We start from the raw sequence: 15,485 nt of genomic DNA, 5'->3' as shown, positions 1-15,485 counted from the left end.
CCCGCTGTTGGTTATTGACCGGAGAACGTCTCGGTCATGTCTGCATGTCTCCCGAACCCGTAGGGTCTACACACTTAAGGTTCGATGACGCTAGGGTTATAAAGGAAGTTTGTATGTGGTTACCGAATGTTGTTCGGAGTCCCGGATGAGATCCCGAACATCACGAGGAGTTCCGGAATGGTCCGGAGGTAAAGATTTATATATAGAAAGTCCTATTTCGGCCATCGGGACAAGTTTCGGGGTCATCGGTATTGTACCGGGACCACCGAAAGGGTCCCGGGGGGTCCACCGGGTGGGGCCACCTATCCCGGAGGGTCCCATGGGCTGAAGTGGGAAGGGATCCAGCCCAAAGTGGGCTGGGGCGCCACTTTCCCCTAGGGCCCATGCGCCTAGTGTGGGGAAACCCTAAAAGGAAGAGTCCTAGGAGGGGAAGGCACCTCCTAGGTGCCTTGGGGGGGAGGGAATCCTCCCTTGGCCGCCGCCCCAAGGCCCATCTAGGGCTGCCGCCCCTCTAGGGGTGGGAACCCTAGAGGGGGCGCACCCTCCTCCCTCTCCCCTATATATAGTGAGGCATAGGGGCTGCCCATAACACACGATCAGATCTCTCTCGTTGGTGCAGCCCTCCCTCTCCTTCCTCCTCTCCCGTGGTGCTTGGCGAAGCCCTGCAGGATTGCCACGCTCCTCCATCACCACCACGCCGTTGTGCTGCTGCTGGATGGAGTCTTCCTCAACCTCTCCCTCTCTCCTTGCTGGATCAAGGCGTGGGAGACATCATCGGGCTGTACGTGTGTTGAACGCGGAGGTGCCGTCCGTTCGGCACTAGGATCATTGGTGATTTGAATCACGACGAGTACGACTCCATCAACCCCGTTCACTTGAACGCTTCCGCTTAGCGATCTACAAGGTTATGTAGATGCACTCTCCTTTCCTTCGTTGCTAGTCTCTCCATAGATAGATCTTGGTGACACGTAGGAAAATTTTGAATTTCTGCTACGTTCCCCAACAGTGGCATCATGAGCCAGGTCTATGCGTAGTTTCTATGCACGAGTAGAACACAAAGTAGTTGTGGGCGTTGATTTTGTTCAATATGCTTGCCGTTACTAGTCTTATCTTGATTCGGCGGCATCGTGGGATGAAGCGGCCCGGACCAACCTTACACGTATGCTTACGTGAGACCGGTTCCATCGACTGACATGCACTAGTTGCATTAGGTGGCTGGCGGGTGTCTGTCTCTCCCACTTTAGTCGGATCGGATTCGATGAAAAGGGTCCTTATGAAGGGTAAATAGCAATTGGCATATCACGTTGTGGTTTTTGCGTAGGTAAGAAACGTTCTTGCTAGAAACCCATAGCAGCCACATAAAACATGCAAACAACAATTAGAGGACGTCTAACTTGTTTTTGCAGGGTATGCTATGTGATGTGATATGGCCAAAAGGATGTGATGAATGATATATGTGATGTATGAGATTGATCATGTTCTTGTAATAGGAATCACGACTTGCATGTCGATGAGTATGACAACCGGCAGGAGCCATAGGAGTTGTCTTAATTTATTTATGACCTACGTGTCAACTTAAACGTCATGTAATTACTTTACTTTATTGCTAAAGCGTTAGCTATAGTAGTAGAAGTAATAGTTGACGTGACAACTTCATGGAGACACGATGATGGAGATCATGATGATGGAGATCATGGTGTCATGCCGGTGACAAGATGATCATGGAGCCCCAAGATGGAGATCAAAGGAGCTATATGATATTGGCCATATCATGTCACTATTATTTGATTGCATGTGATGTTTATCATGTTTATACATCTTATTTGCTTAGAACGACGGTAGTAAATAAGATGATCCCTCATTACAATTTCAAGAATGTGTTCTCCCCTAACTGTGCACCGTTGCTAAAGTTCGTCGTTTCGAAGCACCACGTGATGATCGGGTGTGATAGATCCTTACGTTCACATACAACGGGTGTAAGACAGTTTTACACATGCAAAACACTTAGGGTTAACTTGACGAGCCTAGCATGTGTATAGACATGGCCTCGGAACACAGAAGACCGAAAGGTCGAGCATGAGTCGTATAGAAGATACGATCAACATGAAGATGTTCACCGACGTTGACTAGTCCGTCTCACGTGATGATCGGACACGGCCTAGTTGACTCGGATCATGTAATCACTTAGATGACTAGAGGGATGTCTATCTGAGTGGGAGTTCATAAGATGAACTTAATTATCCTGAACATAGTCAAAAGGTCTTCGCAAATTATGTCGTAGCTCGCGCTTTAGTTCTACTGTTTAGATATGTTCCTAGAAAAAATTTAGTTGAAAGTTGATAGTAGCAATTATGCGGACTAGGTCCGTAAACCAAGGATTGTCCTCATTGCTTCATAGAAGGCTTATGTCCTTAATGCACCGCTCAGTGTGCTGAACCTCGAACGTTGTCTGTGGATGTTGCGAACATCTGACATACACATTTTGATAACTACATGATAGTTCAGTGCGTAATGCTAAATGGTTTAGAATTGAGGCACCAAAGATGTTTTTTTGAAACGTCGCGGAACATATGAGATGTTTCGAGAGCTGAAATTGGGATTTCAGGCTCGTGCCCACGTCAAGAGGTATAAGACCTCCGACGATTTTCTTAGCCTGCAAACTAAGGGAGAAAAGCTCAATTGTTGAGCTTGTGCTCAGATTGTCTGAATACAACAATCGCTTGAATCAAGTGGGAGTTGATCTTCCAAATGAAATGGTGATAGTTCTCCGAAGTCATTACCACCAAGCTGCTAGAGCTTTGTGATGAACTATAATATATCAGGGACACATATGATGATCCTTGAGATATTCGCGATGTTTGACACCACAAAAGTAGAAATCAAGAAGGAGCATCAATTGTTGATGGTTGGTGAAACCACTAGTTTCAAGAAGGGCAAGGGCAAGAAGGGATACTTCATGAAACGGCAATTCAGCTGCTGCTCTAGTGAAGAAACCCAAGGTTGAACCCAAACCCGAGACTAAGTGCTTCTGTAATAAGGGGAACAGCCACTGGAGCAGAATTACCCTAGATACTTGGTAGATTAGAAGGCTGGCAAGGTCGATAGAAGTATATTGGATATACATTGTGTTGATGTGTACTTTACTAGTACTCCTAGTAGCACCAGGGTATTAGATACCGGTTCGGTTGCTAAGTGTTAGTAACTCGAAATAAAAGCTACGGAATAAAACGGAGACTAGCTAAAGGTGAGCTGACGATATGTGTTGGAAGTGTTTCCAATGTTGATATGATCAAGCATCGCAAGCTCCCTCTACCATCGAGATTGGTGTTTGCATTGAGCATAGACATGATTGGATTATGTCTATCGCAATACGGTTATTCATTTAAGGAGAATAACGGTTACTCTATTTATTTGAATAATACCTTCAATGGTATTACACCTAAAATGAATGGTTTATTGAATCTCGGTCATAGTGATACACATGTTCATGCCAAAAGATAGTAATGATAGTACCACCTACTTGTGGCACTGCCACGTAAGTCATATCGGTATAAAATGCATGAAGAAGCTCCATGTTGATGGATCTTTGGGCTCACTCATTTTTGAAAGGATTGAGACATGCGAACCATGTTTGTTGGTAGATATGCATGAAGAAACTCTATACAGATGGATCATTTGGACTCACTTGATTTTTGAATCACTTGAGACATGCAAATCATACCACATGGGCAAGATGACTGAAAGCCTCGGTTTCAGTAAAATGGAACTAGAAAGCAAATTGTTGGAAGTAATACATTTTGATGTGTGCAGTCCAATGAGTGCTGAGGCGTGTAGTGGATATCGTTATGTTCTTACTTCACAGATGATTTGAGTAGATGTTGAGTATATTTACTTGATGAATCACGAGCCTGAATTATTGAAAGGTTCAAGTAATTTCAGGGTGAAGTTGAAAGATCGTCGTAACAAGAGGATAAAAAGATCTATGATATGATCATAGAGATGAATATCTGAATTACGAGTTTGGCACAGAATTAAGACATTGTGGAAATTGTTTCACAACTAATATAGCCTGGAACACCATAGTGTGATGGTGTGTCCGAACATCATAATTGCACCCTATTGGATATGATGCATACCATGATGTCTCTTATCGAATTACCACGATAGTTTATGGGTTAGGCATTAAAGACAACCACATTCACTTTAAAATAGGGCACCACGCAATTCCGTTAAGACGACACCGTATGAACTATGGTTTAGACAAACCTAAGCTGTCATTTCTTGAAAGTTTGGGGCTGCGACGCTTATGTGAAAAAGTTTCAGGCTGATAAGCTCGAACCCAAAGCGGATAAATGCATCTTCATAGGACACCCAAAACAGTTGGGTATACCTCCTATCTCAGATTCGAAAGCAATAAGGGATTGTTTCTAGAATCGGGTCCTTTCTCGAGGAAAAGTTTCTCTCAAAAGAATTGAGTGGGAGGATGGTGGAGACTTGATGAGGTTATTGAACCGTCACTTCAACTAGTATATAGCAGGGCAGAAAGAGTTGTTCCTGTGGCACCTACACCAATTGAAGTGGAAGCTTATGATAGTGATCATGAAACTTCAGATCAAGTCACTACCAAACCTCGTGGGATGACAAGGATGCGTACCACTTCAGAGTGGTACGTAATCCTGTCTTGGAAGTCATGTTGCTAGACAACAATGAACCTACGAGCTATGGAGAAGCGATGGTGGGCCCGGATTCCGATAAATGGCTCAAGACCATAAAATCCGAGAGAGGATCCATGTATGAAAACAAAGTGTAGACTTTGGAAGAACTACTTGATGGTCGTAAGGCTGTTGAGTACAGATGGATTTAAAAGGAAGACGGACAATGATGGTAAATGTCACCATTAAGAAAGCTCGACTTGTCGTTAAGAAGTTTCCCGACAAGTTCAAGGAGTTGACTACGGTGAGACTTTCTTCCTCGTAGCGATGCTAAGAGTCTGTTGGAACTATATTAGCGATTACTGCATTATTTATGAAATCTTACTGATAGGATGTCAAAACATTGTTTCCTCGACGATTTTCTTGAGGAAAGGTTGTGTGTGATACAACCGGAAGGTTTTGTCAATCCTGAAAGATGCTGATAAGTATGCAAAGCTCCAGCAATCCTTCTGAGGACTGGAGTAAGCATCTCGGAGTTGGAATGTATGCTTTGATGATGATCAAAGATTTTGGGTTTATACAAAGTTTATGAGAAACTTGTATTTCCAAAGAAGTGAGTGGGAGCACTATAGAATTTCTGATGAGTATATGTTATGGATCAGAAATGATGTAGAATTTCTGGAAAGCATATAGGGTTATTTGGAAAGTGTTTTTCAATGGAAAGCCTGGATTAAGCTACTTGAACATTGAGCATCAAGATCTATAAGGATAGATCAAAACGCTTAAATGGTACTTTCAAATGAGCACATACCTTAACATGATCTTGAAGGTGTTCAAGATGGATCAGTCAAAGAAGGAGTTCTTGCCTGAGTTGTAAGGTATGAAGTTAAGACTTAAAGCTCGACCATGGCAGAATAGAGAGAAAGGACGAAGGTCGTCCCCTATGCTTAAGACGTAGGCTCTACAGTTTGCTATGCTGTGTACCGCACCTGAAGTGTGCCTTGCCATGAGTCAGTCAAGGGGTACAAGAATGATCCAAGAATGGATCACAGGACAGCGGTCAAAGTTATCCTTAGTAACTAGTGGACTAAGGAATTTTCTCGATTATGGAGGTGGTAAAAGAGTTCGTCGTAAAGGGTTACGTCGATGCAAACTTTGACACTAATCCAGATTATTCTGAGTAGTAAACTGGATTCGTATAGTAGAACAGTTATTTGGAATAGCTCCAAATAGAACATGGTAACTGCATCTAAGAGATGACATAGAGATTTGCGAAGTACATACGGATCTGAAAGATTCAGACCCGCTGACTATAACATCTCTCACAAGCATAACATGTTCAAACCCAGAACTCATCGAGTGTTAATCACATGGTAATGTGAACTAGATTATTGACTCTAGTAAACTCTTTGGGTGTTAGTCACATGGGGATGTGACCTCGAGTGTTAATCACATATCGATGTGAACTAGATTATTGACTCTAGTGCAAGTGGGAGACTGTTGGAAATATGCCCTAGAGGCAATAATAAATTAGTTATTATTATATTTCCTTGTTCATGATAGTCGTTTATTATCCATGCTATAATTGTATTGATAGGAAACTCAGATACATGTGTGGATACATAGACAACACCATGTCCCTAGTAAGCCTCTAGTTGACTAACTCGTTGATCAATAGATGGTTACGGTTTCCTGACCATGGACATTGGATGTCATTGATAACGGGATCACATCATTAGGAGAATGATGTGATGGACAAGACCCAATCCTAAGCCTAGCACAAAGATCGTGTAGTTCGTATGCTAAAGCTTTTCTAATGTCAAGTATCATTTCCTTAGACCATGAGATTGTGCAACTCCCGGATACCGTAAGCGTGCTTTGGGTGTGCCAAACGTTACAACGTAACTGGGTGGCTATAAAGGTACACTACGGGTATCTCCGAAAGTGTCTGTTGGGTTGGCACGAATCGAGACTGGGATTTGTCACTCCTTGTAAACGGAGAGGTATCTCTGGGCCCACTCGGTAGGACATCATGATAATGTGCACAATGTGATCAAGGAGTTGATCATGGGATGATGTGTTACGGAACGAGTAAAGAGACTTGCCGGTAACGAGATTGAACAAGGTATCGGGATACCGACGATCGAATCTCGGGCAAGTATCGTACCGATAGACAAAGGGAATTGTATACGGGATTGATTAAGTCCTTGACATCGTGGTTCATCCGATGAGATCATCGTGGAACATGTGGGAGCCAACATGGGTATCCAGATCCCGCTGTTGGTTATTGACCGGAGAACGTCTCGGTCATGTCTGCATGTCTCCCGAACCCGTATGGTCTACACACTTAAGGTTCGATGACGCTAGGGTTATAAAGGAAGTTTGTATGTGGTTACCGAATGTTGTTCGGAGTCCCGTATGAGATCCCGAACATCACGAGGAGTTCCGGAATGGTCCGGAGGTAAAGATTTATATATAGAAAGTCCTATTTCGGCCATCGGGACAAGTTTCGGGGTCATCGGTATTGTACCGGGACCACCGAAAGGGTCCCGGGGGGTCCACCGGGTGGGGCCACCTATCCCGGAGGGTCCCATGGGCTGAAGTGGGAAGGGATCCAGCCCAAAGTGGGCTGGGGCGCCACTTTCCCCTAGGGCCCATGCGCCTAGTGTGGGGAAACCCTAAAAGGAAGAGTCCTAGGAGGGGAAGGCACCTCCTAGGTGCCTTGGGGGGGAGGGAATCCTCCCTTGGCCGCCGCCCCAAGGCCCATCTAGGGATGCCGCCCCTCTAGGGGTGGGAACCCTAGAGGGGGCGCACCCTCCTCCCTCTCCCCTATATATAGTGAGGCATAGGGGCTGCCCATAACACGCAATCAGATCTCTCTCGTTGGTGCAGCCCTCCCTCTCCTTCCTCCTCTCCCGTGGTGCTTGGCGAAGCCCTGCAGGATTGCCACGCTCCTCCATCACCACCACGCCGTTGTGCTGCTGCTGGATGGAGTCTTCCTCAACCTCTCCCTCTCTCCTTGCTGGATCAAGGCGTGGGAGACATCGTCGGGCTGTACGTGTGTTGAACGCGGAGGTGCCGTCCGTTCGGCACTAGGATCATTGGTGATTTGAATCACGACGAGTACGACTCCATCAACCCCGTTCACTTGAACGCTTCCGCTTAGCGATCTATAAGGGTATGTAGATGCACTCTCCTTCCCTTCGTTGCTAGTCTCTCCATAGGTAGATCTTGGTGACACGTAGGAAAATTTTGAATTTCTGCTACATTCCCCAACAGTGGCATCATGAGCCAGGTCTATGCGTAGTTTCTATGCACGAGTAGAACACAAAGTAGTTGTGGGCGTTGATTTTGTTCAATATGCTTGCCGTTACTAGTCTTATCTTGATTCGGCGGCATCGTGGGATGAAGCGGCCCGGACCAACCTTACACGTATGCTTACGTGAGACCGGTTCCATCGACTGACATGCACTAGTTGCATTAGGTGGCTGGCGGGTGTCTGTCTCTCCCACTTTAGTCGGATCGGATTCGATGAAAAGGGTCCTTATGAAGGGTAAATAGCAATTGGCATATCACGTTGTGGTGTTTGCGTAGGTAAGAAACGTTCTTGCTAGAAACCCATAGCAGCCACATAAAACATGCAAACAACAATTAGAGGACGTCTAACTTGTTTTTGCAGGGTATGCTATGTGATGTGATATGGCCAAAAGGATGTGATGAATGATATATGTGATGTATGAGATTGATCATGTTCTTGTAATAGGAATCACGACTTGCATGTCGATGAGTATGACAACCGGCAGGAGCCATAGGAGTTGTCTTAATTTATTTATGACCTGCGTGTCAACTTAAACATCATGTAATTACTTTACTTTATTGCTAAAGCGTTAGCTATAGTAGTAGAAGTAATAGTTGACGTGACAACTTCATGGAGACACGATGATGGAGATCATGATGATGGAGATTCATGGTGTCATGCCGGTGACAAGATGATCATGGAGCCCCAAGATGGAGATCAAAGGAGCTATATGATATTGGCCATATCATGTCACTATTATTTGATTGCATGTGATGTTTATCATGTTTAAACATCTTATTTGCTTAGAACGACGGTAGTAAATAAGATGATCCCTCATTACAATTTCAAGAATGTGTTCTCCCCTAACTGTGCACCGTTGCTAAAGTTCGTCGTTTCAAAGCACCACGTGATGATCGGGTGTGATAGATCCTTACGTTCACATACAACGGGTGTAAGACAGTTTTACACATGCAAAACACTTAGGGTTAACTTGACGAGCCTAGCATGTGTATAGACATGGCCTCGGAACACAGAAGACCGAAAGGTCGAGCATGAGTCGTATAGAAGATACGATCAACATGAAGATGTTCACCGACGTTGACTAGTCCGTCTCACGTGATGATCGGACACGGCCTAGTTGACTCAGATCATGTAATCACTTAGATGACTAGAGGGATGTCTATCTGAGTGGGAGTTCATAAGATGAACTTAATTATCCTGAACATAGTCAAAAGGTCTTCGTAAATTATGTCGTAGCTCGCGCTTTAGTTCTACTGTTTAGATATGTTCCTAGAAAAAATTTAGTTGAAAGTTGATAGTAGCAATTATGCGGACTAGGTCCGTAAACCAAGGATTTTCCTCATTGCTTCATAGAAGGCTTATGTCCTTAATGCACCGCTCAGTGTGCTGAACCTCGAACGTTGTCTGTGGATGTTGCGAACATCTGACATACACATTTTGATAACTACATGATAGTTCAGTGCGTAATGCTAAATGGTTTAGAATTGAGGCACCAAAGATGTTTTTTTGAAACGTCGCGGAACATATGAGATGTTTCGAGAGCTGAAATTGGGATTTCAGGCTCGTGCCCACGTCAAGAGGTATAAGACCTCCGACGATTTTCTTAGCCTGCAAACTAAGGGAGAAAAGCTCAATTGTTGAGCTTGTGCTCAGATTGTCTGAATACAACAATCGCTTGAATCAAGTGGGAGTTGATCTTCCAAATGAAATGTTGATAGTTCTCCGAAGTCATTACCACCAAGCTGCTAGAGCTTTGTGATGAACTATAATATATCAGGGACATATATGATGATCCTTGAGATATTCGCGATGTTTGACACCACAAAAGTAGAAATCAAGAAGGAGCATCAATTGTTGATGGTTGGTGAAACCACTAGTTTCAAGAAGGGCAAGGGCAAGAAGGGATACTTCATGAAACGGCAATTCAGCTGCTGCTCTAGTGAAGAAACCCAAGGTTGAACCCAAACCCGAGACTAAGTGCTTCTGTAATAAGGGGAACAGCCACTGGAGCAGAATTACCCTAGATACTTGGTAGATTAGAAGGCTGGCAAGGTCGATAGAAGTATATTGGATATACATTGTGTTGATGTGTACTTTACTAGTACTCCTAGTAGCACCAGGGTATTAGATACCGGTTCGGTTGCTAAGTGTTAGTAACTCGAAATAAAAGCTACGGAATAAAACGGAGACTAGCTAAAGGTGAGCTGACGATATGTGTTGGAAGTGTTTCCAATGTTGATATGATCAAGCATCGCAAGCTCCCTCTACCATCGAGATTGGTGTTTGCGTTGAGCATAGACATGATTGGATTATGTCTATCGCAATACGGTTATTCATTTAAGGAGAATAACGGTTACTCTATTTATTTGAATAATACCTTCAATGGTCTTACACCTAAAATGAATGGTTTATTGAATCTCGATCATAGTGATACACATGTTCATGCCAAAAGATAGTAATGATAGTACCACCTACTTGTGGCACTGCCACGTAAGTCATATCGGTATAAAACGCATGAAGAAGCTCCATGTTGATGGATCTTTGGGCTCACTCATTTTTGAAAGGATTGAGACATGCGAACCATGTTTGTTGGTAGATATGCATGAAGAAACTCTATACAGATGGATCGTTTGGACTCACTTGATTTTTGAATCACTTGAGACATGCAAATCATACCACATGGGCAAGATGACTGAAAGCCTCGGTTTCAGTAAAATGGAACTAGAAAGCAAATTGTTGGAAGTAATACATTTTGATGTGTGCAGTCCAATGAGTGCTGAGGCGTGTAGTGGATATCGTTATGTTCTTACTTCACAGATGATTTGAGTAGATGTTGAGTATATTTACTTGATGAATCACGAGCCTGAATTATTGAAAGGTTCAAGTAATTTCAGGGTGAAGTTGAAAGATCATCGTAACAAGAGGATAAAAAGATCTATGATATGATCATAGAGATAAATATCTGAATTACGAGTTTGGCATAGAATTAAAACATTGTGGAAATTGTTTCACAACTAATACAGCCTGGAACACCACAGTGTGATGGTGTGTCCGAACATCATAACTGCACCCTATTGGATATGATGCATACCATGATGTCTCTTATCGAATTACCATGATAGTTTATGGGTTAGGCATTAAAGACAACCACATTCACTTTAAAATAGGGCACCATGCAATTCCATTAAGACGACACCGTATGAACTATGGTTTAGAGAAACCTAAGCTGTCATTTCTTGAAAGTTTGGGGCTGCGACGCTTATGTGAAAAAGTTTCAGGCTGATAAGCTCGAACCCAAAGTGGATAAATGCATCTTCATAGGACACCCAAAACAGTTGGTTATACCTCCTGTCTCAGATCCGAAAGCAATAAGGGATTGTTTCTAGAATCGGGTCCTTTCTCGAGGAAAAGTTTCTCTCGAAAGAATTGAGTGGGAGGATGGTGGAGACTTGATGAGGTTATTGAATCGTCACTTCAACTAGTATATAGCAGGGCACAAAGAGTTGTTCCTGTGGCACCTACACCAATTGAAGTGGAAGCTTATGATAGTGATCATGAAACTTCAGATCAAGTCACTACCAAACCTCGTGGGATGACAAGGATGCGTACTACTTCAGAGTGGTACGTAATCCTGTCTTGGAAGTCATGTTGCTAGACAACAATGAACCTACGAGCTATGGAGAAGCGATGGTGGGCCCGGATTCCAATAAATGGCTCAAGACCATAAAATCCGAGAGAGGATCCATGTATGAAAACAAAGTGTAGACTTTGGAAGAACTACTTGATGGTCGTAAGGCTGTTGAGTACAGATGGATTTAAAAGGAAGACGGACAATGATGGTAAATGTCACCATTAAGAAAGCTCGACTTGTCGTTAAGAAGTTTCCCGACAAGTTCAAGGAGTTGACTACGGTGAGACTTTCTCACTCGTAGCGATGCTAAGAGTCTGTTGGAATTATATTAGCGATTACTGCATTATTTATGAAATCTTACAGATAGGATGTCAAAACATTGTTTCCTCGACGATTTTCTTGAGGAAAGGTTGTATGTGATACAACCGGAAGGTTTTGTCAATCCTGAAAGATGCTGATAAGTATGCAAAGCTCCAGCAATCCTTCTGAGGACTGGAGTAAGCATCTCGGAGTTGGAATGTATGCTTTGATGATGATCAAAGATTTTGGGTTTATACAAAGTTTATGAGAAACTTGTATTTCCAAAGAAGTGAGTGGGAGCACTATAGAATTTCTGAGAGTATATGTTATGGATCAGAAATGATGTAGAATTTCTGGAAAGCATATAGGGTTATTTGGAAAGTGTTTTTCAATGGAAAGCCTGGATTAAGCTACTTGAACATTGAGCATCAAGATCAGTAAGGATAGATCAAAACGCTTAAATGGTACTTTCAAATGAGCACATACCTTAACATGATCTTGAAGGTGTTCAAGATGGATCAGTCAAAGAAGGAGTTCTTGCCTGAGTTGTAAGGTATGAAGTTAAGACTTAAAGCTCGACCATGGCAGAATAGAGAGAAAGGACGAAGGTTGTCCCCTATGCTTAAGACGTAGGCTCTACAGTTTGCTATGCTGTGTACCGCACCTGAAGTGTGCCTTGCCATGAGTCAGTCAAGGGGTACAAGAGTGATCCAAGAATGGATCACAGGACAGCGGTCAAAATTATCCTTAGTAACTAGTGGACTAAGGAATTTTCTCGATTATGGAGGTGGTAAAAGAGTTCGTCGTAAAGGGTTACGCCGATGCAAACTTTGACACTAATCCAGATTATTCTGAGTAGTAAACTGGATTCGTATAGTAGAACAGTTATTTGGAATAGCTCCAAATAGAACGTGGTAGCTGCATCTAAGAGATGACATAGAGATTTGCGAAGTACATACGGATCTGAAAGATTCAGACCCGTTGACTATAACATCTCTCACAAGCATAACATGTTCAAACCCAGAACTCATCGAGTGTTAATCACATGGTAATGTGAACTGGATTATTGACTCTAGTAAACTCTTTGGGTGTTAGTCACATGGGGATGTGATCTTGAGTGTTAATCACATATCGATGTGAACTAGATTATTGACTCTAGTGCAAGTGGGAGACTATTGGAAATATGCCCTAGAGGCAATAATAAATTAGTTATTATTATATTTCCTTATTCATGATAATCGTTTATTATCCATGCTATAATTGTATTGATAGGAAACTCAGATACATGTGTGGATACATAGACAACACCATGTCCCTAGTAAGCCTCTAGTTGACTAGCTCGTTGATCAATAGATGGTTACGGTTTCCTGACCATGGACATTGGATGTCATTGATAACGGGATCACATCATTAGGAGAATGATGTGATGGACAAGACCCAATCCTAAGCCTAGCACAAAGATCGTGTAGTTCGTATGCTAAAGCTTTTCTAATGTCAAGTATCATTTCCTTAGACCATGAGATTGTGCAACTCCCGGATACCGTAAGAGTGCTTTGGGTGTGCCAAACGTCACAACGTAACTGGGTGGCTATAAAGGTACACTATGGGTATCTCCGAAAGTGTCTGTTGGGTTGGCACGAATCGAGACTGGGATTTGTCACTCCATGTAAATGGAGAGGTATCTCTGGGCCCACTCGGTAGGACATCATGATAATGTGCACAATGTGATCAAGGAGTTGATCATGGGATGATGTGTTACGGAACGAGTAAAGAGACTTGCCGGTAATGAGATTGAACAAGGTATCGGGATACCGACGATCGAATCTCGGGCAAGTATCGTACCGATAGACAAAGGGAATTGTATACGGGATTGATTAAGTCCTTGACATCGTGGTTCATCCGATGAGATCATCGTGGAACATGTGGGAGCCAACATGGGTATCCAGATCCCGCTGTTGGTTATTGACCGGAGAACGTCTCGGTCATGTCTGCATGTCTCCCGAACCCGTAGGGTCTACACACTTAAGGTTCGATGACGCTAGGGTTATAAAGGAAGTTTGTATGTGGTTACCGAATGTTGTTCGGAGTCCCGGATGAGATCCCGGACATCACGAGGAGTTCCAGAATGGTCTGGAGGTAAAGATTTATATATAGGAAGTCCTATTTCGACCATCAGGACAAGTTTCAGGGTCATCGGTATTGTACCGGGACCACCGAAAGGGTCCCGGGGGGTCCACCAGGTGGGGCCACCTATCCCGGAGGGTCCCATGGGCTGAAGTGGGAAGGGATCCAGCCCAAAGTGGGCTGGGGGCCACTTTCCCCTAGGGCCCATGCGCCTAGTGCGGGGAAACCCTAAAAGGAAGAGTCCTAGGAGGGGAAGGCACCTCCTAGGTGCCTTGGGGGGAGGGAATCCTCCCTTGGCCGCCACCCCAAGGCCCATCTAGGGCTGCCGCCCCTCTAGGGGTGGGAACCCTAGAGGGGCGCACCCTCCTCCCTCTCCCCTATATATAGTGAGGCATAGGGGCTGCCCATAACACGCGATCAGATCTCTCTCGTTGGTGTAGCCCTCCCTCTCCTTCCTCCTCTCCTGTGGTGCTTGGCGAAGCCCTGCAGGATTGCCACGCTCCTCCATCACCACCACGCCGTTGTGCTGCTGCTGGGTGGAGTCTTCCTCAACCTCTCCCTCTCTCCTTGCTGGATCAAGGCGTGGGAGACATCGTCGGGCTGTACGTGTGTTGAACGCGGAGGTGCCGTCCGGTCGGCACTAGGATCATCGGTGATTTGAATCACGACGAGTACGACTCCATCAACCCCGTTCACTTGAACGCTTCCGCTTAGCGATCTACAAGGGTATGTAGATGCACTCTCCTTCCCTTTGTTGCTAGTCTCTCCATAGATAGATCTTGGTGACACGTAGGAAAATTTTGAATTTCTGCTACGTTCCCCAACACGCTATACTTTTACGACCTTAGCTAGGCATAAAACAAGGATCTAAGTTTTGTCTTCTGTAGTTTTGGCAACTTTTGTAAGGGTTTTCTCAAACCCGGGAGGCTCTTTATGCTTCCCTAAAATCTCCGGAAAAGAAGCCATCTTTAGATTCAAAATATCCAATCGCTTGTTGTAAAGAGTAATCAAGGTATTCATGCGATTGACACTACCATTGAGATGTTTGAGGGGTTCATTATATTTTTGTAATTCAACCATATGTTTATGCAAATCACCAAGTTTATCTAACATTTGAACTCCCTCTGGGGTGAAAGAAAACCCCTTCTTTTGAGGTGTAACCCCCAAAATTCCTTCTAAAATTTCATAGGAAGCATTAGCATCAAGCTCAATAAAATTCCCTTTGGCGGCAAAATCTAAGAGTTATCTATGATGCAAAGCCAATCCTATGTAAAAATTACGAAGCAAGATCTTAGCACCCCCCCTTTAAATTGCAAATACGATAGGATTCCATAAGCCTATACCAAGCATCTTTCAAATTGTCTCCCTGTCTTTGTTTGAAGTATAGAACTTCAAAATCTGGTAACAAAGGAGGAGTAGACACGCTAGCCATCAGGACTAGAAAGCAAGAGAACGGCGA

Source organism: Triticum dicoccoides, chromosome 6A (assembly GCF_002162155.2).
Source record: "Triticum dicoccoides isolate Atlit2015 ecotype Zavitan chromosome 6A, WEW_v2.0, whole genome shotgun sequence".
In the NCBI taxonomy this organism is placed as follows: domain Eukaryota; kingdom Viridiplantae; phylum Streptophyta; class Magnoliopsida; order Poales; family Poaceae; genus Triticum; species Triticum dicoccoides.
Note: the sequence above shows the minus strand (reverse complement) of the source record.